We start from the raw sequence: 14787 nt of genomic DNA, 5'->3' as shown, positions 1-14787 counted from the left end.
GCTGAAGTGAAGCAGAGCAAAGTTACAGAGGGTTTATTAGAGACACAGCTAAATGTTTTGCATAATTTTAAAAAGTTTACATTTGTTCTGTATTGAACAGCAGAAATGAGGTTTTGTTGCTGGAAGGAAAAAAAAGAAACAAAGAAACAAAATCAAAAAAGAAACAGCGCCTGACAGCGCTGTAAACAACAGTCTTCTTTTGCTGCTGGTTCAGTCAAGTATGTTTGGAGAGTGACAAAACCTGCACCTTCAGAATCAGTGAGCTGCTGGCTTTCAGCCCCGACGTCTTTGTTTACGTCTTTGTGCAGAATCCGTGTAACTGCTCTCATTTACTGTTTTAGCTGTTTGGTGTTTCTGGCGTTTCAGGCAAAATTTATTCATATTTAAAAATCGTTTCAGGATTTTAATGGATCAATATCACGTTATCCAACCTAGAATCGATTTTAATCGATAATCAAAACCCTCCCCCAGTGAAATGCAGTCGTGGAACAAACTGTCATTACTTTTCAACACAGTCCTCTTTGGTGACATCTGCTGGTCAAAATATGAAGCGCAGCTTGAATCTACAAATTATAATGAACCGCTTCATTATGTTTAATATCATGTGACAGTTCTGTCTGATATCGGGCTGCTGTTGTGGTGCTTTGCACATGTATTTTTTGTGTGATTAAAAAGGTTTTGAAATTTGATGAATAAATAATTTTGATGAATATCCTTATGGTGGTAGACTTCCGCAGGCACAAGCATTCTCCACGGCAACCACTGAACATCCAAGGTATGGACATTGAGGCTGTGGACAGCTACAGGTACCTTGGTGTTCATCTGAACAACAGACTGGACTGGACTCATAACTCAGACGCCCTCTACAGGAAAGGGCAGAGCAGGCTGTACCTGCTGTGGAGACTCAGGTCGTTTGGAGTGGAGGGCCCACTCCTGAAGACCTTCTATAACTCTGTGGTGGCCTCTGCTATCTTCTATGGTGTGGTCTGCTGGGGCGGCAGCATCTCTGCTGGGGACAGGAAGAGACTGAACAGGCTGATCTGAAGGGCCAGCTCTGTTCTAGGATGCCCCCTAGACCCAGTGGAGGTGGTGAGTGACAGGAGAACGGCGGCTAAGCTGTCATCCCTGTTGGACAACATCTCCCACCCCATGCAGCAGACTGTGACAGCACTGAGCAGCTCCTTCAGTGGGAGACTGCGGCACCCACGGTGTGGGACGGAGAGATTTCGCAGGTCTTTCCTCCCCACTGCTGTCAGACTCCACAATAAAGACTTTAACTGATCAAACACACACATCCACTAATGTGCAATAATCTTTTCTGGCATCGTTGTATTTTTACTCAGTTGTATATAGCATTTGCATTCTATTTTTATCTTATTGTATATTTTATTCTATTTTATTCTACTGTATATAGTATTTTATTTTATTCTATTCTGTACAGTTGTGTACTGTATTTATTCTTATTGTATTCTAATTTTTGCTTCATAACTTTTGCACTGTCCACTTCCTGCTGTGACAAAACAAATTTCCCACGTGTGGGACTAATAAAGGTTATCTTATCTTATCTTATCTTATGTAAACATGTGCTATGGTGTGGTCTCCCTTTGCTTGTGACTTCTTGATGTTTGTAAACATAATAGATATAAAATAAAAACATAGCATACAATAAAATACAACACAGTCATATAACAGGTTGGGAGGATGAGAGTTTTAGACGTGACTGATTATTTGGTGAAACTGTGATATTTTCTTCACCTCCTGTGTTGAGCTCATTGTTTCCTCTGTAGTGACTCAGCTGAGTCCAGATGGCTGAAAATGTTCCTCTGCTGCTCCGTCAGACTCTTCTCCTCCTGCTGATCAGCTGGGACACAAAACAGATCTTTGTTAGGCTCCACACTGCACTGAAGAGTCAAAGTGTCTCATATCTGACAACACAAAGTACAAATTTCACTCTGATTGCTCCTCCTGTGGTTTCCACAAACACCTGATCACCACTTCACAAGTCTCTCCAGACCCAAGGATGCCTCTCTCCAAACTCCACCATTCCCCAAAGTTTGATTCTGTTCATCTGGAAGTTTTCAGTAGGAGAAATTTTCATCACTCATCCAGGTGACGTCTTCAGTCTCAGCTGACTCCAACCTTATAAACAGTACATTTACATAATGACTGAAACTAGCACCACTGAAGGAACAATGGGCTGGGAGGTCAGTTCCTTCATCATTACTATGCAAATTCTCATTCTCATGCTGTGATTGCAGCCATTCCCCAAACTGTTCGTGAAAGGTACTCATGGTCATTGATCAATGAGCTTTTATCAGTGAAAAGACTTTTCTGCTCCAACTTCTCCCAGCATGCTGAGCTAATGGTTAGTTGGTGTTTTTCTCCAAACACTCTCTCACTCTTCTCTCAACGTGTTCACAATAAACTGTGAACAGACACCGAGGAGAGCAGCAGAAGACCTCATTCAGGAGCTAAACTCAACATGAACTGAACTCACAGTAAAGTTAGCTCGGTGCTTACCTTTAGATGAGCCCACAAACCGAGAGAAACTCCGTGATGAAGCTGGAACTCTTTCCAAACACAGGAAACAGATCAGGGAGCAGAGACCCACGTGGTTCACGCTGATCTCAGCTCCGATCCAGGAGACAAGGGTGGGCAGATCGATGCAGATATCGATCCAGACGTTGGTAGTGGTTTATGATCGATGCTTTGGTTTGTTTCTCTCCTGTAGATTCACTTCTTTACTTGCTGTGGATGAAAAAGCAGCTCTGTCTGTGCGAACACCTCTTCTTATGCGGCAGACGCACTTTGCTCCGCCCCTTTCTTCCTGCCCTGCTGGGATTCGTTACTGTGAGGTCACGTGACTCGGCTGCACACAGAAAATGCATTTTTGCTGCAGAGAGAGTAGTGCTGGGATTTCTGGCTCTTTTTAGAGAACCAGCTCTTTCGGCTCGACTCACTAAAAAGAACCGACTCTTTCGGCTCCGAACCTGAACTTCAGGTTGTTTTGTTGCTTTAATTAATTTATTATTAACAATAATATAAAATTATGCAGAAAAGTAATTACTAATGTAAAAACAAGTGGTTTTATTTATATATGTTTATATATAAATATATACGGTGGCCCCTAGAAACAAAACACGTACAAACTCCAAAACACATTTCTAGCATGGACTGAACTTCCAAAACAGAGCTGCCTAGATCACTTAAACTACACGATTGAAAGCATGTGTGTATTGTTTGTGTATTTATACACAAGCACTCATATATATTCAATTTAAAAAACAGTTCATTTACCTGTTACTACCACAGACCAAATCCGGTCATTGGTACTTCCTGGCTTGTGTAGCCACTAAGTAACAAAAGCTCAACACTGCGCCCTAGCATCCTGGAGCACTTCTGTTGTCTTTTGTACGTGTTTTGGAGCTTTTACGTGTTGTGGAGTTCGGACGTGTTTTGAAGTTTGTATGTGCTTTGTCTGTAGGCGCCACCGTAAATATACTTTTATTTATTCACTCCACATAAAATGTAATAAATAAATCATATAATACAAAAATCAACTATTCACATTTCAACTTTTAACTATTTAAATTTTCAGCTTTTTCCTTTTACAAATTTAAAGTGAAAACAACACAAAACACTGCAAACCACAACACAATTAAATATAAATTAAAATATGAAAACAAAAAGAACATGCATATTCTCTGTCATATGGACCTGCATGAATAAACTTTCTGAATCCTTAATCATCTGCAACTGAAAATAGTTGTGGATGATTACTATACCTTTCTAATGTGGCGTTGTTGTCCCTGGCTCTCTTTCTCTCTCTCTCCCTCCTGCTCTGTTCCTGTGCTACTGCTGTAACTACCGCCCCTCCCCCCTCTGCCCAGGGCAAAGCACAAGGCTCGTGAGAGAGAGGGTGAGAGAAAGAAAAAAAACCCAAACCACAGCTCCCAAAAAGGAGCCGGCTCGCGTCGTTCACGTCAAAGATCCAGCTCTAAGAGCCATTTCGTTCGCGACCGACACATCACTAAGACAGAGAGAAAGAGGAGCAATGTGTGGAGATATTTTATGGATGTAAATGAAAATGCTGGAGAACAGCTGGAAGGCATGTCAGCACCTAAAGCCAGAGGGGACCACAACAAGCTGTAGAGTTCAACTTTCAGCTCGTTTGTTTGCAGGGTTGTAAAATGGGCAGCATAGTGGCTCAGACCTGACAGGAGGAATGAGCAGTTTGCATGTTCTCCTTATATTTCTCAGTTTTCTGTGGGTACTTTTTCAGCTATCCAAAAACATGCACCTCAACTGGAAACTCAAAGTGAAAAGCTGAGTTAGTTTGAAAATAAAAGAGATCATTTAAAGATTTAACCAATGCTAATTTTTGATTTTATCCAAAACATAGTTGATGGTAAAGGACTGAACAGGTCTCCAGTAAATCTAATCAACTTCTACATGGATGTTTTACTGGATAGATTTGACACAAAGGAGCACAGTAGTTCCATAACCCAGTTGTCCTCCAATAGTTTCCACCTACACAGATATGAAAACACATTTTTAGGATGATTCCTCATCCTTTCTGTCACTCCTCAGCGTGCTGAACACATAAAGATTGCAAAACAAAAAAAAATCCCTGCTGGGATTTGAAACTAGGATCTCTGTTTAGTTACACCAGTTCTGGGATGGAAATTTCTTCTAATTTTAAGTATTGTTTACATGTTTTAACAATCTCACTATGAATTCTGGGATATGGTGGGCCACGAAGGAAACATCCGCCCATCCTTCAATTAGAGGAATAATTTCTGTTTTACAACTTCAAGATATCTCTGAACATTTTTGTTAAACGTGCCAGTTCATCACAATGAATTGGTGTAATATCACAAATAAACTGCATGTAATTTCTTTAGTGCACTCATAAACCCATAGCAGACTGTTAGGAGACATTTTACCACCATCTTGGGGCTTGGAAGGATGAATGGAAGGTACTAAGTACCTGTCTGGTGTGTCGATGCATCCCATGTCAAAAATATCCAATACTGTGTCACTTATTGGACACTGGATTTGAGAGTAGTGATAGTAGGAGAATATCCCACTGTACCTACAATAAATAAAACACATGGATCAGGTTAGTACACCATTACTGTTAGGATAAATTACATGTTAATTTCTTTCTCCTTGCTCCTGCAGAGTGGCGTCCCGGCTGCATTGGTCACATCCTACTCGACCTCGACCTCACATCTCAGAAGGAAGGACACTGGAAGACAGTCAGCAATTTGGCACTGTCAGGTTCAGTGACAAAAACCTAAGAGCTGGAAACTACAAAAATACTAAAGAATAACTAAGGGAACTAGAAATAGAAAGATAAAACCATGAAAAAGTACAAAATCACAGAACATTAAATAATCAAAAACATGGGTCACCGGACCCAGGACCATGGCAGGCTCATTATAACGTGAGTTCCACCTGCTGCACATGCCCATATCAGCACTGTGACGTTTCCCCTTTCTCTTCATCCAGAGGAGTGTTTTAATGCCAACTATTTCTTGTCATTTCCTGATGGTTTAATGGCTGTTGTAAAGATGAGGTTAATTATAAGCAAGCACACCGATGCTGCACCTCCCACTGCTGCTGCCGGGATCTGGTCCGAACATTGTTTAATTGAGCTCCATGGACTGAAACTGTTCTCGCTGCATCCCAAAAGGTTGAGTCTGTTCATTTGTTTTCAGTGGTTTCGTCACTGATCCAAGTGACTTCTTCAGCCTCAGCTGACTGCAGGTTTCCCCAGCCTCATAAACGAACAGCAAAAAAAAAAAAAAGCAGCAACATCTAAATGCCCTCTGCATGGATAACGCTTTCCACCTGGTGAGACTGGCAGATGAAATGAAGTTGACCAGGCTTCTGTCTGTGAGGGTACAGCTGTGCAGCTTCACTGCAGATGTTCCCGTCATGTCTGCGAGTTTCAGCAACAGAAACTGATGGAAGTTCTCGTATTAGACTTCAGATTTGTTTACAGATATCGTTACTAATTTCTTACTAATTAGAAATTTTCTAATTTCTTATTTTGTGGGTTTTATTCTGTTTGTATTTGTGTGATTAGCTGATGCAGTTCTGTTGATTACACTGATGTCTTTCCTGACCAGGACAAACGTATTTTACTTTGAAAGTTTTCCTCATTAAATAGATACCTTTTAAAAATTGTGTGTTTTTGTGTGTTGCATGGCACTTTGCAGCAGTTTACGGAAAATTTGTTTGGTAGCGTGCTGTGCTCGAGTTCCATCGTCCCTCCGCCCGTCAAACACTTCTTTAATCTCTTGCACGAGCAGGCGCATGTGAGGTACTCTCACTCGAACGCCAAGCATGGAGACTCAGCAGACGTGTTGGGTTCCCAGAGTCGAGCAATTTCTTTACACTGCCCTCCATCATACGTGAAACTTAACAAAACGACCAAGCTTTTGTAACTCCATCAAGCACTTCTACTCAATCAAATACCATTAGCAGTTTATTTTGCACAATAATAAAATTCATAGTATGATGAAGTGATTCCTCACTGGGGAGTTCCAGGGAGTAGCGAGGAGCAGCATACTCAGCCATGTTGTTCAGCCCGTACACCACACAGCAACTCAGTGCACCGCGGGAGATCTCCATGTCTCAGGCATCAGACCAGGCCCCAGTCTTGACATTGTAGTATTCAACATTAGGGGTGGTGGTGAAGCCGTTGTAGCCCCCTGCAACAAACAGGCAGTCATGCATCACAGAGATGCCAAAGTTGCTGCGGGGGCTCAGCACGGGGGGCATATCCAGCCAGGTGTTGGTGTCAGGATTGTATGCCTCGACAGTCTGCAGACGAGCAGTTCCACTGAAACCACCTACCTATATGAGGAAAACAGAAATGTGAAGATGAGGAAGCTCTAAGCCATTTATTAGAATGACTGACAGACAGACAGATGATGGCCAACTAAAATATCTTCTATTAATAATTTATTTTCATGACTCTGTGTCCTACTGTCTTTGCACATGCTCATTGTGCTTACTGCAAATACATGGCCTGCAAAGGTGATGACTCTGAGGCTGCTACGCCGAGTTTAATATGCAGCACACATATTTTAAGGAGACCAGACAGCTGGCAGCAAACAGTTAAAACTCTATGAAGTGATGCCAAAAAACTGTTTCTCCAAATCTTCACAGTTAAAAGTATTTTGCGTATTTTAATGAATAAAGATGGCGGTTTATAAAATTCACTGTATGTTAGAGATGAGTGATGATACAACAAATTCTAGTGTCTGTCCAATACCAAGTAAATACAGGGCCAGTATTGCTGATACCAATGCCAGTGTAGATATGTTTAACCTATAAAGGCAGATGTGAGTGAAGTTGCCCCCCCACCTTCTTCAAATCCAACAAAAGTGGTATCAAATGTTTGTGCTGGTTTGTGCTGCAAAAATGTTCTTTTGTGCTACTATCATTTTAAAGATATTAATAAAAATTTCTAGAGGTCATCAAAGGTCAACCAGCCCCCCCACATTAATGGAATCAAACAAGATTGGTGTCAATCAGTTGTGCAATGTTTGTGCTGGTTTGTGCTGCTAAAATTGTCATTTGTGCTGCTTCTGTTTTAAAGATATTAATGAAAATGTAAAGGTCAAAAGGTCAACCTTTACCCAAATCAAACAAAATTGATGTTAAACGTTTGTGCAGGTTTGTGCTGCAAAAATTTTCGTGTGTGCCGCTATCATTTTAAAAATATTAATAAAATAACGTCTTGATGCGTGCTTAATCATCCAGGTAAGTAAATCCCAAAAGGTTGATTCTGTTCATCTGTTCGTTTTCAGTGGGAGAAACATTTCGTCACTCATCCAAGTGACTCCTTCAGTTGGAAGAAGTTGGAGTTGGAGTTCAAGTTATTTTTACTTCCAATAGTGTTAACATACTACACAGGTCAATGACTAGATTTTTTTACATTTTCATTGCAAGTGGCAGTTAAAGCACTTACAATGAAAGTGCAGTTAATTAAAGCAGTTAATTAAAAGTAGTCTATATAAATGTAAATGCTGTAATATGATTATTTTAATAAACATTTAACTTGGATGGATTCAATGCTGGTGTGACCACAGTGCACACGTCTGCTGTCGCTCACAGTGGTCCAAGGGACACTCGGGGAGTTTGTGCGTTCACTCAGACACGTGAAACATTATAGGGAACATTGGTGGGAGGGCCAACTTCATTCACATTAAAGGCAGCTGTGGAGGAGAGCAGTGTGTAATGATATATGAGATGAATTCTGAACACATTTGAATGACTTTTACTTCCCACAATAATGAGTCAACACAATAAAAACACACATGAAATGTAAATGTGCATGTCTCTAAAACTTTGACTCTGCTTCTGCTGTTTAATGTCTCATAGCCTAGGCTATAAATAACATAGAGCTAAAAATCAACATTAAAAGGTTAAACCATTTTTCATGGAGTGTGTTTGAAGTATACTTTTCTTTTACATTTCCATAAAGAAAAAAATAGACATTTATACGATTCAGTGTTCAAATATCAATCTCGTCACAGTAGCATCGATCTAATAGCACATCCACTCTGTCTTTTTCTCAGCTGCAGCCATTCCCCAACTCTCTGTGAATGGTACTCATGGCCATCAGTGGTCTTTGATCAGTGGGTTTTGGTCAGTGGTTGTTGATCAATGGTCATGAGAATTTGCATAATTATGATTAACCCTTGTATGGTGTTCGGGTCTGTGAGACCCGTTTTCACTTTTTTTCAAAAGAAAAATTAAACAATTAATTATTTTTTCAACCTGAAATTCATTGGCTTTGGCTTATTTTCTGTGAAGAACATAAATCTGAACTAATTTTCAATGACCTCATACTGTACCTCCCCCCACGCATTTACATTACATACAAGGTGTTCGGGTCCACTGGACCCAGGTCTAATAAAAGTGTTGAAAGTGCAGGTCCTGTGTTCCCACACTCTGTCTTCCTCCTTTCTGGTGCTGCTGATAGTGTTTTCTTCTCCTCCTGCTGGCGCACAAAGTTGCAGCATTGTTGAAAATTAAACTACTAACACCGTCTGCTCTGACATTCCCGCACATTTTACCCTCTTTCTTGAGGGATCCAAATTTTATGTTCTCATACCCTGTCCCACCTGCAAATTAGGGGCATAATACTATAAATAAGACTTTGCCAGTGTGGTTCTTTATCACAACTGATCAAGATGGCAAAAGATTATCTGCTGCGAGGGCCATCCAGTTGATTTTGGAAGAGAGAGGGGCTTCGGATGATGATGTTGACAAAGAGGTTTCAGAATATTTCACATTTCTGAAAATTCAGAGTCTGACAGTGACTTTGAAGAAGAGGATGAGGTTGAGCACCATTTAGTAACAAAACGAAGACGAGTACCCCATCTGCAGCCAGCTCCAGGACCAGAACAAGCCCACCAGACAGCAAGTGAAGAAATATGGATGTCAATAACTGGTGAAATTGAATGGTCTTCTTGCCCAAGAAATGAGCCACCCTGCAGAGCTGCTACTGTGATAAGCCAGGGCCAACACGGCTGACAGGACATCAAGTCTTCATTTGAGCTTTTCATCCCAGATTCCATCCAGAAAATTGTTCTGGATTGCAGTAATCTAGAAGGAAGGTGTTTTTTTTGGAGAGAGGTGGAAGGAGATGGACCAAATTCATCTAAGAACCCCAAAGGCCTACTTTGGGGTTTTTATCCTTGCAGGAGTTTTCAGGTCCAAAGGGGAATCCACAGAATCCTGTGGGATGCAGAAACCGGCAAGAACCTTTCCGTGCATCAATGTCTCTGGAAAACTTCCACAAAATTTCCAGGATTATCCGTTTTGATAACCGAGACGACAGACCAGCTCGACTGCAGAGAGACAAGCTAGATGCCATCAGGACAGTGTGGGATAAGTGGGTGCACCGCCTCCCCCTGTTTTACAACCCTGGGCCCAATGTCACCATTGATGAGCAGCTGATCCCATTTAGTTGTGAAACATATTGCTTCACCTGTAAATGTGTTGTCTTTCCACTCACTCCACTTGATTATAACTGATTTATTTTATAACATTTTATAAAAAAACAAAACAAAAAAAATGAGAAGCACATTGATTGATTGAGCATGCATCAAGAAGATTTTTCCTGCAGTTACCTGTGAAATAATATGGCATGCTGTATGGTAACTGTTATGATTCAGACATCAGTACTTAACTCTTACCTTCAGGCTCTCATTAATAATGAGATGAACACAAGCATTCATACATCGTTTCCTAGGGGCTTGTTTTGCTGATGACTGTTGCATCTGTCCATGTCTAACCTCTAGTTTCTTCACTCTCTCCATGAGCGCCTCCTTCTGGCTGCTGATGTATTCAGTGAGCATGCCGCCTGTCCTCCAGCACTGTGGACAGGCGCCCGGTGTATTCTGCCAGCTGATGTTGCTCTGGATAAGTTCTGTCTTAACATTTATTGGTCGGCTCTGAGTCTTTGGGGGGAAGAATTCTATAACATAGCAGAGATAATCCTCCTTAGGACCCGGCCTTTGCGGTCAACGTGGGCCGGGTCAGGGTGCACAATCAGAGTCTTGTCCATACATTCTGACTTTTTAACGGAAAAAATGTCACAGTCAGTCAGAAAGTCTATTCTTTCTACTGAGTGAATGTCCATAGAACGAACCGCCTTCACCTCACTTCTCTCAGCCGTGAGAGAAAAACAGTCCCCATTACTATTTACAGGTGAAGCAATAGGGGTAAAGTCAACATCACTCACCACTGCCTGCTGTTCTGACGAATGGGCTCCGGCTGTAGTGTGTAATGACGGCGGAGGCGCCGCTTCCTGCTGGATGACACTGGTGACAATGGAGAAATGACGTCCTCATCCTGCGACGACATTGCTGCCAAGCAGGAGGTGGGTGAGCTAAGCGGCAAGTAGTGGAACTCTGTGGCCGCGGTGTGGAAACGCCTCTCCCCCGCGGCGATTGCTGCTGTGCAGCGGACGACTCCGCGGCGAGCTTCCTCCCACCATCCAAAGACATGCCCCACTATGTGTAAAACAACATTTGACACACATGTGATGCCATTACATATCTATATAACTAAGTAACACAGAGTTGAGATTGTTAAAATATGTAAACAATACTTAAAATTAGAAGAAATTTCCATCACAGAACTGATGTAACTAAACAGAGATCCTAGTGTCAAATCCCTGCAGGGCCCAAATGCTCTGATTCCTTGTCATTGCTCTCTTGTTCTAATGAGCAGAGCTCGAGATCTTAAATGAAAGAACTTTTTTTTACAGAAAGTCTCACTCATCAAACTGTCGTCTGTAGGGATGCTATCTTTACGTGTTCAGCACGCTGAGGAGTGACAGAAAGGATGAGGAATCATCCTAAAAAAGCAGTTTTCAAATCTGTGTAGGTGGAAATTATTGGAGGACAACTGGGTTATGGAACTACTGTGCTCAAATCTATCCGGTAAAACATTTATGAGTAAATTTGATCTCTAACCACAAATCACCATCTAGAAGTTGATTAGATTTACTGGAGACCTGTTCAGTCCTTTATCATTAACTAGACATGTTTTGGATAGATTCAAAATTTAGCATTGGTTGAATCTTTAAATGGTCTCTTTTATTTTCAAACTAAGTCAGTTTTCAGTGGGTGACTTTGAGTTTCCAGTTGAGCTGCATGTTTTGGATAGCTGGAAAAGTAACTTTTACTTATAGAGCTCGTGCGAAATAAATAAATCAAGTCCAGTTTTACTCTCATATCGTCCAGCTTTCTGATTAGTTGTCTTCTTTCAATATCATACTTCTGACAATGCAATAAAACATATATTTCCTGTTCCCTACTGCAGTCACACTCCCCTGTACAGTGTTTTCCTATTGAACGTAATGTGCTATTAAAACCAGTGTGTCCGAATCTAAGTCGAGATGTAACCGTCTACTCTCTCCTGTTTCTTCCTGTACTTCTCATGTCTCCCACTTTCCTTTGGATTTTGTAAAACCATCGCCCTTTTCTCTCTTCCCTCCATTGCTTTTGCCACCTTTCCTTCATTTTCTGTTGTATTCTACTCTCAATCTCCGTCCTACTAGCACTAATAATCATATCTGTTACTCCTCTTTCTCACTCTCTGCAGCCTGCAGATGAGTCACGTGACTGCACAGTAACAAGCCACAGCAGGACAGGAAGAAGGGGAAAAGTGAGTCTACCGCATAAGAAGAGGTGTTTGCACAGGCAGAGCTGCTTTTTCATCCACAGTGAGTAAAGTAGTGAACTCAGAGGAGCGAAACAAACTATTAGTGATGGCCAAATGAAGCTTTCTTAAGCTTGTATTGAAAAACGCTTCATTACTTGAAGCTTTTCAACACAGTCCTCTCTGGTGACATCTGGTGGCCAAAAATATGAAGAGCAGCTTGAATCCATAAAATAAAACCAAATGCTTCATAATGATTGCCCACTCACTCTACAGAGTGGAGTTCTGTCTGATATGGGCCGCCGTTGTGTTGCTTCTAACGTGTATTTTTTGGGGTTAAAAAATGTGGTTTATTTGTTTAATAAATAATTTTGACCAGTAAACTCTCCTTGTTCAAACATGCACCATGGTGTGGTCTTTCTTTGCTTTTCACTTCTTGATGTTGGTAAATACAATAATTGGAAAACACCACATTACATATAATATACATGTAATAATGTACAACACATTATGGAGTATGCTTCTGCTGTGAGGTCCTGCCTCCATGCACTTATGCAATTAATCGCAAGATGGGTGTATTTATCAATAATATTACATTGGGGAAATTTTCCTATACATATTTCTGACCTGGGGGTAGAATTGATTGTGAAAAGGAAAATGCTTATGAACTTGCAAATTAAATACATGATGCTTTTAAGGTAGCCCTTTTTAAAATTTTTATTTAAGAAGCGCATTTGTTCCACTGTGTGATGGCCGAAACTGTTCCTTTTTGTTGAGATCATTTCTCCTGCATTAAGGGAAATCCCTTCACGTGGCACAGAGGAGGCTGGAGTGCAGACAAACTGGTAGAGATGCAGTTATACAGTCTACCAGGGCCCCACAAACTATCAGCTATAGAGAATAAATAGATTAAATTGCTGCACATTTGGCAGACTAACATTTTAACATTAATTAAACAATAAAATATATATTTTTTTAACATTAAATGTAACGAGTCAAATGGAAGTTTTTCTAAAGTTATTTGATGATATTTATATTATGAAAAACAGATTTTTGACATTTTGAGTTTTTCCCATTTAATTCATCCTGATCAATTGGGTTTTATCCCCAATAGACTTTCTTTCTCAAATACTAGATGTCTCTTAAATGCAATGTACTCAACAACACTGCCCAATTCTGCTGTGATTTCACTTGATGCCCAGCAGGCTTTTGATCAGGTGGAGTTATTTGTTTGCTACTATTGACAAATTTGGATTTGGGTCGAAATTTTTGAATATGGTTAAGTTGCTTTACGCTTGCCCTCGTTCCTCGGTCCTTACCAACCATGAGAGGTCGCTCCCGTTCCTCTTACACCGTGGGACCAAGCAGGGTTGTTGCCTCCCTTGAGCCGTTGGCCATTGCCATCAGAGCCGATTCCCATATCTCTGGTATAAATTGTGGCACGTCAGAGTACACCATAGGTCTTTATGCAGATGATATAATATTGGCTCTTTCAGATTTAAAGATCTCCCTTCCTCCACTTCTTAAGCTGATTGACACCTTTGGCCACCTATCAGGGTTCACCATAAATTGGAAGAAGTCTGTTCTTATGCCGCTGTCGTCCGGTCTGGGCCCTGATTTCCTGTCTAGTTTGCCCTTTAAGGTCTCCCATGATTATATTTCATACCTGGGTATTAACATCCCTAGGAACTAAAAACTCCTCTTCAGGCTTAATTATTCGGTTCTAACTGATGAGCTCAAGTGTATGATAGATAAATGGAAGCTCCTCCCACTTTCAGTGATTGGCCGTATCAATATAATTAAAATGGTTGTGCTCCCTAAATTCACGTACCTATTCCAGAACGTTCCCGTTTTTCTCAGGTATTCCTTTTTCAAAGGGCTGGATGCCATTATCATGCCTTTTATTTGGGCCTACAAGCCCCCCCACATCTCAAAGTCTCACTTGCAAAAGCCCACGGACGAGGGAGGTCTGGGCCTTCCAGTTTATAAACATTATTACTGGGCCTGTAACGCCAGAGCCTGGGTCTTCTGGAATCAGCCTATAGCTGATGATGCTGTGGAAGGCGGGCCCAGCCCTAAATGGCTCGAAATGGAGCCTCGCACCGCTATTGAGCACACTGGAGCATCCTTGCCAACCATCTTATTTTCAAAACCGGTTATTAAAAATACCATTATGTGATAACTTTATTCTTTGCAACTCTATAAAAATATTGAATCAAATCAAGAGAATCCTGAACCTCCCGAAAATGTCAACTTTTGTCCTGATCTGCCACAATCCTAGCTTTACGCCTAGTACAATGGATGCTGCTTTCAAACAATGGCCTGTTAAAGGGTTAACTGCTATAAAGGATCTTTATATTGACAATCATTTTGCCTCTTTTGCTCAACTTCAGACCAAGTACAATCTCCCTACAAGTCATTTTTTTCGATACTTACAAATTAGGAATTATGTCAAGCAAGCATTCTCTAATTTAGGTAACATCCCCGCACAGCATGTCTTTTACAATATAATGAACGAACCTCCCACCTCAAAGCACTTGATCTCTCGGCTTGTTAATCTTTTTTCTTCAGCAGCCCCCTCTCGCCATATTA

General features: G+C 41.0%; 1 protein-coding gene across 1 annotated transcript in view; it reads right to left on the bottom strand.

Annotated features, from left to right (window-relative positions):
• The window catches only part of LOC146566608 (uncharacterized), a 183448-nt gene that overhangs the window by 38163 nt on the left and 130498 nt on the right, over nucleotides 1–14787 (bottom strand). The gene's annotated exons all lie outside the window — the stretch shown is intronic.

The sequence above is a fragment of the Mchenga conophoros genome, linkage group LG9 (genome assembly GCF_057382185.1).
Source record: "Mchenga conophoros isolate Kocher_MC1m ecotype Shallow Benthic linkage group LG9, M_conophoros_male_GT1.1, whole genome shotgun sequence".
Classification (NCBI taxonomy): Eukaryota; Metazoa; Chordata; class Actinopteri; order Cichliformes; family Cichlidae; genus Mchenga; species Mchenga conophoros.
The sequence above is the reverse complement of the archived record's forward strand: the minus strand, read 5'-3'. Positions and strand labels throughout refer to the sequence as shown.